The sequence below is a fragment of the Stegodyphus dumicola genome, chromosome 3 (genome assembly GCF_044657685.1).
Source record: "Stegodyphus dumicola isolate Sdum_Otavi_A_Nest chromosome 3, ASM4465768v1".
In the NCBI taxonomy this organism is placed as follows: domain Eukaryota; kingdom Metazoa; phylum Arthropoda; class Arachnida; order Araneae; family Eresidae; genus Stegodyphus; species Stegodyphus dumicola.
Window position 1 is genome coordinate 184,849,004 of NC_140770.1, and position 17,828 is coordinate 184,866,831.

The 17,828-nt window shown below is 30.3% G+C and overlaps 2 protein-coding genes across 3 annotated transcripts in view; one reads left to right on the plus strand and one right to left on the minus strand.

The window, feature by feature from the left end:
• The window catches only part of LOC118191742 (WAP four-disulfide core domain protein 1-like), a 159,210-nt gene that overhangs the window by 116,052 nt on the left and 25,330 nt on the right, over positions 1–17,828 (plus strand). The window lies entirely within an intron of this gene.
• LOC118187642 (calmodulin-alpha-like) overlaps positions 1–17,828 on the minus strand; it is a 220,127-nt gene that overhangs the window by 70,503 nt on the left and 131,796 nt on the right. The window lies entirely within an intron of this gene.

Consider the following 17,828-nt stretch of genomic DNA (forward strand, 5'->3'; position numbering starts at 1 on the left):
TTTTTAAAAACATCATTGCGTGCGTACGAGTTCCTAATGGATTGAATGCACACATAACCGTTGATGGCTTGATAAAATGTATTTTCCGAAAAGAAACACTTTACAGTTCTAGAACTTTCCGCAAAAGTACTCGTGCAGCTCTTCTCAGTATAAAAGAGGACAGTTAATAATTACCATTTCAAATTACTAAGAACGTTAAACACAATCGCAGTGAAAAGTGCGTCTAAAGGGTTCTTGTACGAATATCTTCCACTACTCTGAAGTCGAGTTTGAACTAAAAACTGAGAACCTATGCTCTCTTGTCTTATATAATTTTCTGTTATCATCCATTTCTCGAAGTCAATGCAAGGCATATGCGGTTAAAGTTACATTTAAGGGCTGGATATGGTTACAGTTATATATAGGGATCAATTATAGTACCAGTTACAGTTATACTGGGACCTGACCAAAATATCCAGACGGAGCAGGGACGGAGAGCATCCAGACGAAGAATATTTGGTACCGAAGGCCCCGGGTTCGAATCCCGGAGAAGGCATGGATGTTTATAAATGTATAGTGTCTTTTCGGCATGAGGGCACTCTAAATATGATAAACCAAAATTCCTCTTGTGGGGTTTGGTAGTAGGGAAGAGGGGTGGAGCAGCCCTGGACCACCTCAGGGCAACTCTCCCTCAAAATTGGGATGGAAGTCGAAGTCCAGCCTCTCTGATACTCTGGCACCCAATCTTCTATGATATATGGACTCGACAACAACAGAAAAATGTTGCTAATGTTCTTGGCGATTATTAAGGATGTCAGCGACATCCTTAATTTTGCGTGATATTGGCTAATGTCACCATGAGTTTGCCAAATGGCGACATAAGGCAATATCCCGCCAAATTTGGCGACAAAAATTAGTCTCCAAATACATCGCCAGCTTGCCGTTCCCACTTACCTCATGGTTAAATGTACCTGCCCTTGTTATCTATTTTTCCAATTGAGCTTCACAGTTTCAGGCATTTCGTCTTGCATTACACAAAAGCTACTACAATTTCACACATAATTTCACTAAAATTAATTGCATATATATGAAAGTTATAATAATACTCTCCTCAAATGCATATGTATCTGCGGACTCAAATATTTAAAAGCAATTTTATCTGACCCACGAATACATTTCTCGTAAATTAATAAGCATAAAAACATTTTGAAGAAATGTTTGACTTTATTGATATGGGGTCCAGTTTTACAGTATTATCATTACATTTAAAAATGAACCCGAGTAACCCGCCGGAAAATCAACGAATGGAGCTCAATGATTTACAATAGGATATAAATCTTATTCAAAATTTGGGGATACAAACTTTGACTGGGTTTACTTTCTTTATCAAAAGATATTTTTTTCAATAAGAATAATTGCTTTACTTGGGAGTATATATGTGAAATAGTTTTTTCATAGTTGAAAATTAATAAGAAAAGAACCACATTGATTGATGATCATTTACAATTCGGGAGACAAATAGTTTTTAGTAATGTTTTTTCTCATTGAATAAATAAATTGAAATAAAATCCATGTAAAAGGACCTAAAAAGTATCTAAGTTATATTACTTTAAAAATATATATCTGTATGTTTTTTAAGGGGGGGGACTTCAGTGTTTAGCTATAGGACATATATAATTCTTCTTTTGATACAAGTTTAAAGACGAATCGAGTTCTTGTATATGGTTTGTGTAGAGGTATTTCTGTAAAATTTAGAGTTTCACATAATTCATGTTTCCTTCGTCATGGTATGCAAATGATTATTCAAGTTTATTTAAATGTGAATATTTCAGTAATATTCTATAGCTATTTAGAGAAATGTAAGTGAAACTGAGTGGTATATTTAAGAACAATTTATAAAATATACAATATGGATATTTAATGTTGAGTTGTACATTTCATCTAGTACTTAAATGCAGGTTGTCCACAAATGCATTGTTCATTAATGTTTTATATGTCTTACAGATGGCAGCACTATACCAATCATCAAATTAACCCTGCGTACGTTTGTGTTGCGCAATTACGCACGTGGGTGATTTGCACTCACCCATCTATTAAAATGTATCTAGATTAAGGAAAATCATTTTTAAGCTTTTGTCACCAGAACAAACAGCACAATTAACGTTCAGGTGCTGAAAGGCGGGAGTCCAAAACTCAACATACAATGTTTGCAAACTTGAGATCAGTATCACTTTGAGTAACCGTGTCACCAGAGGCGTAAATAAGGGTGTGCAAGGAAAATGAAATCGATAATAAAAGAAATTCCAAGTTTTAAATTTTGGCTTTCAGTTGCCCATATTTGCTGTAGGATTATGTCATTCAAAATTGGATGGCTCTAAGTACCGTTGCCAGGGGCAAGGAATAAGGGTGTGCAAGGAATGCCGTCGCATAGGGGCCCGAAGGTTTAGGGGGCCCTTAAATGTCCTGCTGAACTACATTTGCATGTTTTTGTATTTTTTTCCCTTTCGCTTTTCATTTTTATTTTTAGAGTTTGTACTACTATGAATTCTTATTTTAATATAATAGAATTCGTCTTAAGTTTTTAAGTGCCCTCCTATATGGTGCAGTGACGCAGTTCCGTATAAGACGCAGAAAAGGGGCCCTTGGAAGCACATGATATAGTTAAATTCAGTGTTTGCAAAAGTTAATATTCCATCATTCGACTATGAAATAGTAACTTCGTGACCTACCTCAGTTCAGGCATAGGAGTCAGCAGAAAATAGGAAAAGTTCCTTTGTATTTCTTAGTTTCTTACCAGAAAATTTTTAAAGGCGAAACCCTGAAGAAAAGGTTTTTCCCTTTGCAATCCCAATTCAACAGGGAGTGGAAGTGGAAATTAATTGTAACTATTTATTATAATGTAATTATTTTGTATATTAATTTATTTCTATATACTTTGTTATTATGATAGAATAATTAATAGACACATTTTCTAAGTATACATAAAGAAGTAACTAAACAGGATTTTGGTACTTAATTTCGAATGACCTTTGCAAATTAAGAGGAAACGTGGTATATTATTTGCAGTTCGAAATTTTCATAATATGTCATTCCGAAGCGTTTAATTTTGTTCATATATTGAATCTGTTACTAGCACTTCCATTAAACAAGTCCAAAAATCAGGACTAAATTAAGCTTGAAATTGAATTATTAATGTGAATGATTTTTACAATTTAATATAACATGTATTACGCTGGTTCACTGTAAACGGCGTATCACTTTTCAAATTGTTGCCACCAAATAATTTCACCCTGTACTATTTTTAAAAAAATTAAATAAGGGAGAATCTGCATAAATGTATGTATGTTTCTCCCACTATGACGAAACAACGTTACCTAGAATTGAATGTATGGTTCTCACAATGTAAAAAACGACGGTGGAGTCGCACCAGAAGGCAGGGTATAGGGACGGGAAAATTTTGGTTTTAGAAGTATGAAATATTCCAAAATGTCAAAGTTAAAGGCGGATCGATTTTTTTCTCTTTTTTAGACTAATAATCTGGAGGGGGAAATCATTCGTAACTATCAGTTGCTAACTCCAGAATGTATGCTTTCCTTCCTTAAGAACACAAAATCATTGACGTAAGTTGAGCAGTCGTGGCGTGAAAGGACTTTGCTCCACCCACAGGTCGAAATGGTGTCCTCGTCCAGAAAATGCAAAGAATTTATGACACCACATTTAGAAATGAGAGATTTCCCGTTTCTTAGGGATCTTTGAATGAATTCAAGGTCAAAGAAAAAAGGGGCATCTTTTATGCGACAAAGCTAACAACTCCCTTTGCAATCCCAATTAAACGGGTTTTGTTGTGTTTCAACAAAGAACACAAAGTTTCATTCTGGTTGCTTAAACATTAAGTGGCAAATATTTTACTTAATTTTTTTCCCTTAAATTTATCGAAATTCATGACTTCTTCACTTATGGGGAGGGGAAATGGAATGGATGAATATTTTTACTTGAAATAATGAGTAAATCAATATTCATCCTATTTTTTATATCAAAATTTACAAAATATTCTCACATTGCAGATAAAGTGCAGGTTAAGAATTCTTTAAAATTCCTAAACGAGAATTAAATCTGCAGTCACAGAACTCGTAAATTGATTTGCTTTAGGAAAGAGAATAGCTGTGGTGTTTCTTAGCCTGTAAATTACTCATCTACCAAAAATTCACACTAATCTGTAAAAGATAATTCTGAAGATATTAAATTTGTTTTGAAAGAAATATTTTAATTTCCCTTCGCTTGAAAAAATATAATAAATTACAATTCATTTTAACAACGTGAAACATTTAAGCCTAGAATTCAGTAATGCGCAATAATTTGTATGTTATTTAAACGGAACTGAATTGAATTATTATATAATAATAAAGCACTCGAGGAATATTTGCTCAAGGGGAAGAACGCCTTCGAGGAGTAATAATCGTTATTTGAAATAAAAAAGTGTGTGTGTGTCTGATTGTAGCAAAGTCTCGAGGGCTATCTGCCTAAGGGAAGGAATGCCTTCGTGGAGGACTTTCTAAGAAAACTTCCTCGTATATACATTACACATGGGGAAAACTACGAAAACACCCATGCAGCCAGTCCGTTTGCGGGATTAGAACCTCGGACCGAACTACCAGTGTTCAGCGCTCGGCCGCTAGTGGGCCCTTATTTGAAATGAAACTTTAAAATGTACACTTTTGCTTTTAATTTATATTCTACCTTTACTTTGCACAAAGCATTCAATACGTGAAATCATGAATAATAACATAAAAATGATAATAAAAATGACATCATACAACTAAAAGTATATACTACTTCGTAAATTTCGATAAATTAATTACTGAAAATATTAAGCATATCAATGGCAGCGTTGGACCTAATAGTTTTAAGTTGCATTTCAACATCTGAAAGAATATGATTTACAATACAATTTTCACTACACAGACGAATGGAAAAGAATTCTCCCACTTTTATTGATGTATTTCAATAATTTTCGCAATTAAAAAAAAATTAGTTAAAACGTTTTAGTGGAAAATGATGCGATTTTTATTCATAAAATCGCTTTTCGCATTATTCTCTTTCATTTTGGCATCACTGCGTAACTTTTCTAAGACATAAATAGGTTCCGTTAATATATGTTCCCATACATTATATGTATTTTTCATATTTTTGTCATTAATAAATTAATGTTTAAGATAAAAATGATACGGCTTAATTTATAAGCAATGTAAAAACTGGAAATCTGACGTAATTAATTTCTGAGCCAGAAATAGTTGTTTTAAGACGTAAATAAAAAAGATAACAATAATCAAAAATATTAATGCTCCTAAAATATATCGTGATTTTTGCTTTTTGATCCACCTGGGGTAAAAAAAAAAAAAAAAAAAAAAAAAAAAATCTATTTTCATTAAATGATGTTTTCGCATTTCTCTAAGAAGTGCGCAAAACTTGTTTCATACAACTTTATTTTTTGTAATTATGAAGAAACTTTATACTTGTTTCCTAAACAAGTATTTATTTATGCTAATTTTAGAATCTATGCGACAGAGTAGTCATCTTCAAAGCTCTTTGGATACAGGTCAATAAAATTTGTTAATGATTTTATCCTAAACATGTGGAAGAATTTCCTAAAATTATTCGAATATCCATAATTTTTACTGTTAAATATTGAATAATTATACATTAACTGAAATACATTTATAGTACAGAGAAAATGCTAAAAGATATTGCAGGTCATGTATTATGTGCCATTGGAATATGACAATAATAATAGTAGAATTTGACTGGGAAAAAAAAAAAAAAAAAACCAGATGTTTCAGGTTTTTAGAAAGAAAAGTGGACATCTTTACAGTAAAATCTTAGATGAAAGTTTTACTGTGACTCAACTTGGGAAGGACACTGGAAATTTATGGTGGAGGCGGGGGGTCCCTTTCTTTGCTAAACAGCTGCGTTGAAGTGTGGAATGCTATCTTCAGTATACTTGTAATTGGCTGATGACTCAGAACAGTAAACTGAACTTGCTCGTATTTTAATGACATTTCTCTAGTCTACATCACTACATCGAGAGCCTAAAGAAGTTTTTCTTTAAAATTAAATTTGAAAGGGATCTCAAATATAATTCTTCATTATAAAGCTAAGTTATTGATTTGTAATATTACATAAACTAAATTCTTATAATTTCAAACTTACTAAAAATTCAATTTAACTAAACTTTTAATGCATTTATCTAAAAATGCAAACTTATCACCATTAACAATGCAAATGTCTTCTAATATTAATAACGTATTGTTGTATTAACATGAAATATTTTTATGATAAATATGAAATATAAATATATGTTTCCATACATTAAGAAACATAATGACAGGCCAAAAATAAAAAACAAATTTTTTTAAACTTGTCCTGCGCTATAGCTGCAGGATTGAAGTAAAATAAACTTAAAGTATCTAAAGTTAAAATTAAATTGGAATCAAAGGAAGGAAATTCCTTGACGCTATAAATAACTGCAACCGTGTATAAGAGGTTTAACACAATATCTAAACAAATTTAAAATAAGAATTCATAGTAGCACAAACTCGAAAAATAAAAATGCAAAAGGGAAAACATACGAAATTATAAAAATTATCCTCCTTTTACTGAAACTCCAATTCAGAACTCATCAGGAGAAAATGAATTAAAGCTTCATAATAGTCGATTAATACGTTTCGTAAACATATTTTGTTGTCCTGGTTCATTTGAAATCTAAAACCGTAAAAAGAATCAATTAAATTTTCATTTAAGACATTAAAATTCGTATAAAACAGAAAAATCGAATCTGAAATGTACGTGAATTTTCTCTACAACGCTTTCGAAACACTTGGAAAAAAGAATAAAACATAACATTGTGCCAAATTGACTACTAAAAAAAATCATAAAACTTTTCATTATGCAAATTGACCTTTCAAAAAAAAAAGTAAATTGGTTTAAAGCCATCATATGCAAATCCGAAATTCAAAAGCAATTACAAATAAAGAGCAAAGCAAATGTACTTTAAACCAAATTGTCATTTAAACAACACTAAAAAATTGGGTGATCCCCGATTATGCTAAACTAAACTTCTAATACCAAGAAAACGAAAAACTTTTCATAGAGATTTCTGTTTCATTTTTCATATTTTTGTCATTAATAAATAATTTATGAATATAAAAAGAAAATTAATAGGGTTTAATTTATAATCAATGTAAAAACGGGAAATCTGAGGTCTTTCATGATAATTCATTCATAGAAACTAAATAGTGTTAAAGTAGGTCCATTATGTCGATTGATATGCATTAATATCATTTATTGTCCTGTGGCTTAATTTTAGAAAACATCTGTTAAACGAATTACTTCTTGGCTTGAATAAAGGTATTCTGATAAGGATATGTATGAATTCGAAACAGAAGTTGTTTTTCAGGAGAAAAGATTGCAGATGAAATAGTTCACATATTTTGTCTATATTGTCTAAGAGATGATGCAAACATGATTTTTTTTTTTTTTTTTTTCTTTTAAAGTTCTTCATATGTATTTCTAATGTCTAATGTCTTCGAACTGAAAATTCATCGGCAAAATCTGAACTCCAATAATTCAAAACATAAACAAATTGTTTAACAAACGAAATAAGTGTCTAAAATTATTGAAAACTTTATTTATATTAATGCTTTTCGTGTTTTATTGCATACATTTAAAATATTTTTGAAACATTCTTATTTGAGAATTTAATTATACGGCTTAGAAACAATGAAAACTATACTGCAGTTTAAATTGTAATTGACAGGAAAGTAATGAAATACATTAAAATTAAAAATATAAAAGTTTTAATTGTCAATTTTTGTGCTTATGTATGTTTAAATATCTGTAATTCCATTATCTTCGGTTTTTATAGCTCTAATTCTGCCTAAAATACAAATTTTTCTTATGTCCTTTCATTCTTTTATTGCCCACCAACGGCCGAGCGGTAAAAACGCTGAACACTGGTAGTTCGGTCCGAGGTTCGAATCCCGCAAACGGGCTGGCTGCATGGCGTTTTCGTGGTTTTCCCCATGTGTAACGTGTGGCCAGTTTCTCTTAAAAAGTCCTCCACGAAGGCATCCTTCCCTTTAGGCAGATAGCCCTCGTGTGCTTTGCCATAGTTAAATAATCCAATCCAATCCATTCTTTTATCATTAAATTAAAGTGTTTATTTCTGTATACTCTAAATTTGCATTATCCTTTATTTTTAAAATGATGCGAAAAACTAAACTCTAAATATTAAGCTATATTAAATTCGATAACAGGCGTAAAAGTCAACAAAATATAAATTCCAAATTGCCCGAGATATGTTTTTGCTTGTATATGTGTGTATATTAGGTAAATGTGTGTATTTGCCTGTATATGTGTCTATTCAATATCTGCATTTCTTTTGTCTTTCGTATCCTATCTTACTAATTTTCTTACTTTTCATTTGCTTCAATATTCATATAAGTTTTACGATTTGCTTATTATTTCTTTATATACCATTAGTTTTAAAATTAAAACATACCAGTAGTAAGCGCAGGTAACCGGGCGGCGGAAGTGACGTCACAGAAAAGGAGCGTGGGCAGTATCCAGAGGGGCCTGGAACCGGAAGTGACGACACCAGCGCCATCTTGTATCACGTCATGGAATGACATAATCAAACTTTCGTTTTGATTCTGTGGCAACGATTTTACGTTTTCAAAGTTTTTATTTTTTGTGGCAACGACACTATTTTTTATGTTTATGGCAACGAGCTCTTAACCACGTGTTTGGCAGGACACCACTTTTAATTTATTGTTTTTAATTATTTAATACGTCATTACTTTTAATTATTTACTCATTTTTATACGATACATTTTAATTATTTAATCCGTCATTAGTTTTAATTAGTTTTAATTGATTCCATTATATTTTAATCCATTTTTAATGAATTTAGTATCATTTTCCCTGTATTTTAAAAAATAACTCCACGGCTGAGATTCGAACTCGCTATCCCTGGAATGGGAGTCTAGCGCTTTACCGCTCGGCTACCCGGTCCTCTTATCAGACTCGTTATTTGAAACCCTCTTTGGCCCTTTGACTTTTTGCACCATTGATGACATAAGGCTGAAAGTCTGCGCATGCGCTTTGACATGAAAACTGCGTCACACATTTGTTTTTACATGACGGCTAGGATTTCTTTTGGCTTCTTAATCATTACTTTATTCATTGCTGTTTTAAATGTAAGATTTTCCCACAATTTAATTTTTTTTTATTATTAAGATATTTTTAATTGTTTTCATTTTTCATCTCATTCTTACTTTTTTTTAAGTTATTAGTTAATTTATTAATTTTTATTTCATTTTTTTCCCTTTCCCAAGCATAAATTTTATTTTTAACTTTGCCCTTTGACTTTTTGCACCATTGATGACATAAGGCTGAAAGTCTGCGCATGCGCTTTGACATGAAAACCGCGTCACACATTTGTTTTTACACGACGGCTAGGATTTCTTTTGGCTTCTTAATCATTACTTTATTCATTGCTGTTTTAAATGTAAGATTTTCCCACAGTTTAATTTTTTTTTATTATTAAGATATTTTTAATTGTTTTCATTTTTCATCTCATTCTTACTTTTTTTTAAGTTATTAGTTAATTTATTAATTTTTATTTCATTTTTTTCCCTTTCCCAAGCATAAATTTTATTTTTAACTTTCGCAAATTGACGTTTACTTCCAACAAAAGTGAATTTAAATTTTCTTTTTACTTTTTATCTTGCAAAGTTTATTTTTTTTTTATATTTAATTTTCTTTTTGGTTTTACAAAAGTAATATTTATTTTTACGAATTGAATTTTTCCTTTTCACTTTTTTATTTTGCAAAAGTTTTTTTTTTTTTCCAAAATTTTTTCCTTTTCGTATTTTTACTTTACTTTATTTTAATATTTTGTTTAACTTTCTTTTTGGTTTTACAAAAGTAATATTTTTATTTACGAATTGAATTTTTCCTTTTCACTTTTTATTTTGCAAAAGTTTTTTTTTCCCCCAAAATTTATTCCTTTTCGTATTTTTACTTTACTTTATTTTAATTTTCTGTTTAAATTTTTTTTTTTTTGGTTTTACAAAAGAAATATTTATTTTTCCAAATTTAATTTTCCTTTCCACTTTTTATTTTAAAAAAAGGTGTTACTACATTTTTAACTTAATTTTTTTACAAAAGTAATATTTAGTTTCATAATTTTAATTTTTTTTTAGTTTTTTTGTTTACACAAATGTTTTTTTTTTTTTTTTTTTTTGTTACATTTTTATTTTACCCTTAACTTTTCCCCTTGTTTTAAATACAATACGATGTTACATTTCCATTTCTCCAAAAGTAAACTTACCTACATTTCTGTGTCTTTGAAATTTTAAGCTGGAATTTACATGCATATAACTTCACTAGATAATATTTTCTGTAACATTAAGCCAATATACACAATGCTCTTTCTATATAGTTTAACTAGAATACTACATTTCTTACTTTTTTACTACTAAGTTGGAGATACTCAGAACTTTTCCTTCTAATGCATTGTACTAACTATTAATGACTGTATTAACTTTTTGGCCAACTATACAAAACTTTGTTGATTCCCTTTTACACGTCTTACTTTTATTCAAAGGATTCACCAAACTATGTCTGACAAATGTAATTTTTACACTTTCCATTTACACATTTACCCTTATATTTAACTTATAAAACATATTCATGCTGTATTTCTGATTCCTTTTCCCCATAATAAATACAGACTTACACATGTTTCTTTATTGTAAGACCCACTGACTTTAAACAAATCTTACAAGGAGCAATAAATTTTCATGGTATGAAGCCACTCAAACCAATGCATGGAGCATTTCTACCCAGTTAAGTTTAGATACATACCAATAGTACTTCATTTCTTCTTATTTTACTCTACAGACATTTATACATATATATTCAGAAAACTCCCTTTTATTCAGTAAGATTCATTTAATTTACTAACACAAATTTTGCTAACTCTTTGAAATATTTTACAAAAAATATCTTATATTTTCTTGCACACATCCTTCTTAAATCACCAAACATACACTGAACCTTGATTTTTCCTTCATGTGAAAACGTCACTCGGATTCTTAATATGATTCCCCTATTTACCGCAGAACTTTATAAACACTACTCTATTTGAACTTATCACAGCCTTACTCTCGTAACAAAGAAAAGAAGATTGAATTATATTTTAACTACAGACAAGAATATCCACATTGTAACGTATTATTTTAAATTTGAATTATAGTCACATTTGTGAAGGAGAATTTAAAGTCTATAATACACATGGAATTAATATTCAGCCATGGCAATGAAACTTTATCGATTTTTTCTCAACTTGGAATATAAAAATTTGTTAACTTGGAATATTTTTAACGTATTCATTGTAAATTAACTGAAAAATACCCATATTTCACATTTTCAATAATTTATTTAGCACTGAACTCTTACAGCCTTTTGAGAACGAAATTTAATTTATCATACCTGACAAATGATTCCTACATAGTAATGATACATTACACGAAATATTGAGTAGAGTTCCAAATAATGATCTAACATAGTAATTAACATAAAAGACCTAACACAAATAATTTTAAGATAGAAATTTCAAACTGACATTGCTTAACTCTTACAGCTTTATTTGATATTTAACGTCTCATAGATAGTAAATAAACCTACACACAAATAATTATACATAACAGGTAATAATGACAGAAACTCCATATAATCTACTATAATTACCAACTTTAAAAATTTTAACGCTTTTTAATATGTCACAAGAAAGACTACACTTTCAAAAAAGCATTATTTTAATTAAACATTGGAGTCATACAATCCTGCGCACATGTTTTTATTTATCATGAGCATGACACATAATAAGTAAATAAAATATATTTCACAAACTACGAAAAGCATTTCTCTTTTAACCGACTGTAATCTTAAGAAAAGGTGTAGTATGGAATGCTTAGAACACTCAGTGCCACAGTTCCTCATTTCCCCACGCATTAACCAAAATATACTTTAAAATGTACTTTAAAATCAGTTAAACAAATTCAAATGTTAGTATTCAAACAGGAATACTTCACAAATTAGATGAAAGAGAGGTACACAATGAACTTGAGTGATAAATACAGAAAAGCATGTAAGGACCGAGAAAAAGATGTATTCGTGGAGAACTTTTTAAGATAAAAACTTGCTCTATTTTTGCACATGGGTTACATTTTGCATTTCAGATTAAGGAAGCATTCAAGATAATTCCTGTATAACTAGGGATTTTATTCACACTTGTTAGTAATGTAATTTATTAGAACAGTCGCAGATATATAGGACAAGTATGCCATTTCCAAGGAAAACAATTTTCCAAGACAGACATTAATAGTGAAATATAAAATGGAATATGAAAATGCCATATTTCCAACAAAATTAGTATCTGAGTATGCAAAAACATGAAAAAAAAAAAACGAATATTTTTTCTGAAAATGCTCCGAATGGTTTAAGTTAGGATTAGTTTCATGAACAGAGCATGAAAAATAATGATGAATTTTTAATTTTATTTTGTCTGTAGTACATTTTCCATTTGGTTGACTGTACTTTACATTTAGACGCAAGTTGATAAATCAGAGTGATTTTGTGTTTTAAAGCTTCAGATTCAGAAATAATACAACTCAAAAGCAAAAAGATTAAAACGACAAGAGAATATACTGCAAGCAAGCGAGCGTGATAAATGACTTTTTGGGCTGATTTTCATGAATTCATAGATCGGGTGCAAAATTTTAATGCACTGTATATGAACTATTTTTCAAATGTATTACGATCACTGTTTTCCAACTTTACATAGACTTTAAGTATGTAATGTTGCGCGCTTCCAACCTGCACGCAACAATAGTGGTGACTGCTAAGAACTGGAAAGTAGACAAAGTCTTGAGAAGGGTTTAAATCCCTTTTTATTCAACTTTAGAAATTACAAATGAGTGCTCTTGACGCTCAGAAACTACGCCGACCGGGCGGTAAAATAAAAATAAGAAACTGAAAAAAAGAATACTAACAAGTGACTAACTACGAGGCTCTCTAAACGTAACTAACCTCACCGCGTTCTAAGATACCGCTGATAATTCAGCAAACTTCTGAATATTGCGTTGAAAGATTAACAATCTGTCGAGGCAAGCACACAGCCCGAAACGCGTGGTTCTTCAATTTCTAACTAGCCACCTCCACGCTCGTGAAGCAAGAAAAGCACACTTTCGAACTCGTTTCCCTTCTATTTAACTCAGATTATTTACATACTCTTGCATTGGCAATTCCAGGGGAAAGTAAGGCTTGACAGGAAAGATAGTTTAAACTTAAAATAAATGTTAGTTAAAATAAATATAAACCCTACAAGTAAACATTTCATGTTAATTTACCATTTTTTCCTGAAATTTATCTACGTATTTACTAAATTTTTGCATTTCGTTTATAAATATAATACCAAAAGGACATAAGAGAACATTTGTTTCTTGAAAATTTCCATAATTTTACCCAACTGTTATTTCTTTCATAGCTTTGAAGTAACCTTTTAAACACATAGTTATCTTGTATTGACCAGACAGCCGTTGGTCTTGCCAATGTCTGAGGGAAGTCACAAAGCTACAGAATTTAAGTAATATTTTACCAGTACTGAGAACTTCTTACTGCGTTTTTGAGGAAAATTGACCGAATTTAGTAGTTCATTACTAACCTAGGAGCCTTTAACTATTTTTTTTATTCGAAAAAAACACACCAGAAATTATCATCAAGATTTTCCATACAGATATATTGTACTACTTTTCATGCCATTACATTTCAAATGAAATTTGATTCATTGTCAGATAGTTAAATTTTTGTTATTTTTTCGCATACGAATGCATTTTCGTGTCTCACATACGCTCATTACATATGATTTAACAAAATTACGAACAAGTTAGAAGTTAAATGAATATTTCCTGAAATACTGTACATTTCATTCCGGAAAGTTTACATGAGTACCTTCATTTCGAAACCCCCAATGTTTCTTTTCCTGAATTCAAAGCAGATTTTGAGTGTAGAATTTTCAGTTTTTGACAGAAGTTATTTGTGGGTGGCTGTGATGTGTTCGTGTTTTCATAAACCGTTTTTGTGAAACACCCTATTGGTAACCTTTAGAACAGTTTGAATATTACCATTTTTTACCTTACTGCCACTGCAAATCATTGAATTTTCATATATTTTCCTTTTTTATCGTTTACAGTGCCTCGTACAGTCTTGAGAACAAATTTTTACTAAATAGTTTTATCATTCGATTTAATAATTTTGTTACACGTTTGGAAGATTTAACTTCACTATCACGCTAAACCAGAAGTTAAGAAAAGAAATGTAATTTTTATCTTAGTATTCTATGGGGATAGATTAATTTTCTCTGACATTGACGTATTCGTATGTAGATAATAGAGACTTTTAACCCAGCTCATACAGACTTGGAATATTTTCTCTAAGTCACCACGATGACTGACTTGCATTGTCATAGACGTTTTTCTCGTGAAATATATTTCTTTCTTAAAAGTTTATATACTAATTTCTTTAGAAACATGTCTAAGAAAATACCTCATCTTCATAAGAAACATCAGCGCTTTGATTGAAATTAATAATAAAATAAGAATCATTGTTTTGTAAATATATTTCTCTTTGACTCAAAAGTTTCTTCTTTATCATATTCGAAATGAACAATTAATTGTACATAACTAATATATTCTATTGATGAGCCAGAGTTATATTTTACCTTACTGCATTATATTTCAAAGTGAATATGTTTTATTGCATCTTTTAATAAAATCTTAAAAGCTTAAATGAGTGTTTCATTACAAAATTTGTACTTTCTAACTTCATTCTACTGAAACGGAAACATTCATAACTTATTACGAAGAAAACGTTTTACATATTATACTTTTTGATTAATTTTCATACCACAGTATTATCTTTGAAAATTTGTTTCCTAATCCACTGCTAATATATTACTAATTTTCGCTCTTTCAATACACTTCGTACGTGATAAAGAAACTCAGTTTAGAAACTTTTTTCCTTAACGCCTTGTATTGCATTGCTGAACCGGGGCCATGCTTTCATTTTTATTACATATCATGCGAATATTTTAAAAAAAAGCATATTTTTTCCTTCTGTTAGCACAATTTTAACCAGCATTTTACTATTACAGAGACTTCTTTAGTAAAATTTCAAGGGTTAAATTGATCGTTTCATTATTAATTTTGAAGATTCTGGATATATCCTATTTAAAAGGTCATAACCGATTAGCAAAATAGTTTATATATGTACTTTGTTGTCCTCTTGGTTAATTTTTAAAGCGTTTTCTAACTATAACACTTGATTTCTAGCGAAGTATCGAAATGATTATTTACTTTCCACTTTTTCCAAAGAATTTCGTAGACACATATGTTCAGTAGAGAATATTTTCCTAACTTAAAAATATTATTACCAAAATAGAAAAATATGCAAAATTTTCCGAAAATTTTATATATTTGTTTTTTAAAAACATGTACACGAATACCACATTTAATTACTTAATGTGTATTTTCCTATATCAGAACTAAAATTTCGAACGAAAATTTTTTAAATAATGTCATATTCCAAAATATTTATGTCTTTGTGATATCATCGTCTTTTCGCAAACGTTTTGAGAGTAGACGTTTAGACATTTCGAAACTGTTTTCTCTTTGCTATTGGAAACTATTTAACTTTGCTGTTGGTATATGCCAATGAATTCTCGATACTTTTTTCTCTTGGTTTATCTTCAGCTTATGAGTTATTTAAATACTTAAAAATATATTTTTAGATCTTTTATGTTGACACTTGTGATAGATTTTTTTTGACGTTTTTGGAAAATGTATTTTATTCACGTGAATGAAACTGATGTTTTCTTAAAATTTTATTATTCAGAGTGTTAGTCAATTACGAAAGAATGCCGGATTTGTTCTCTTTATTCAACATTCATATGAACTTCGGTATTCCAAATCCCTCACGCAAAATGTAATTTTTCTATCAGTAATAGGAAGACGAATGGAATAAATGCAGGTTATGCAGACATAAGATAAAAAATCTGGAAGTAAAAGACATTCTTCAGATCTAAACAATTCAGTAGAATGTGCAAATATTCATCCTATTCGAAGCTTATTTTTTGAATTACATAGAATATAAAATGTAAATTTAATAAAAAGAGATATAATGAAGATCAAGTATTCTGCAAAATCTGGATGGTAATTATACAAAATTAGTTATAGAGCAGGTTTTCGTAAAAAGTGGCTCCAGCGGAGGAAACACGCCAGCAGTCTTCTGAAGCTCTAAGTGTGTGTGTATTTAATTATGGCAAAGCACACGAGGGCTATCTGCCTAATGGGAGGGATGCCTTTCGTGGAGGACTTTCTAGGGGAAACTGGCTCGTATACACGTTACACATGGGGAAAACCACGAAAACGCCCATGCAGCCAGTCCGTTCGCGGGATTCGAACCTCGGACCGAACTACCACTGTTCAGCGACTTTACCGCTCGGCCGCTGGTGGGCCTCTGAAGCTCTAAGTGAGCACCTGATCTTTGCTCTTACAAAAGCTAAGTAGAATTGTAAATTCTACGTAAGAGCGAAGATCAAATGCCCACTTAGAGTTTCAGGAGATTGCCGGCATGTCTCCTCCGCTGGAGCCACTTTTTACGAAAACCTGCTCTATAACTAATTTTCTATAATTAACATCCAGATTTTGCAGAATACTTGATCTTCATTATATCTCCTTTTATTAAATTTACATTTTATATGCTATGTAATTCAAAAAATAAGCTTCGAATAGGATGAATATTTGCACATTCTACTAAATTGTCTAGATTTGGAGAATTTCTTTTACTTCCGGATTTTTACCTTGTGTCTGCATAACCTGCATTTATTCCATTCGTTTTCCTATTACTGATAGAAAAATTACATTTTGCGTGAGGGATTTGGAATACCGAAGTTGATATGAATGTTGAATAAAGAGAACAAATCCGGCATTCTATCATGATTGACTAATACTCTGAATAATAAAATTTCAAGAAAACATCAGTTTCATTCACGTGAATAAAATACATTTTCCCAAAACGTCCAAAAAATCTATCACAAGTGTCAACATAAAAGATCTACAAATATATTTTTAAGTATTTAAATAACTTATAAGCTGAAGATAAACCAAGAGAAAAAAGTATCGAGAATTCATTGGCATATACCAACAGCAAAGATAGTTTCCAATAGCAAAGAGATAACAGTTTCGAATTGTCTAAACGTCTACTCTCAAAACGTTTGCGAAAAGACAATGACATCACAAAGACATAAATTTTATGGAATATGACATTATTTAAAAAATTTTCGTTCGAAATTTTAGTTCTGACCTAGGGAAGTACACATTAAGTAATTAAATGTGGGCATTCGTGTCCATGTTTGTAAAAAAACAAATATACAAATTTTTAGGAAACTTTTGCATATTTTTCTATTTTGGTAATAATACTTTTAAGTTAGGAAAATATTCTCTACTGAACATATGTGTCTACGAAATTCTTTGGAAAAAGCGGAAATAAAACACATTCACTTGAAATGTAACGCAATAAGTTAAAATATAACTCTGGTTCATCAATACAATATATTAGTTATGTACAGTTAATTGTTCATTTCGAATATGATAAAGAAGAAACTTTTGAGTATAGAAAAAGAAATATATTTACAAAACAATGATTCTTATTTTATTATTAATTTCAAT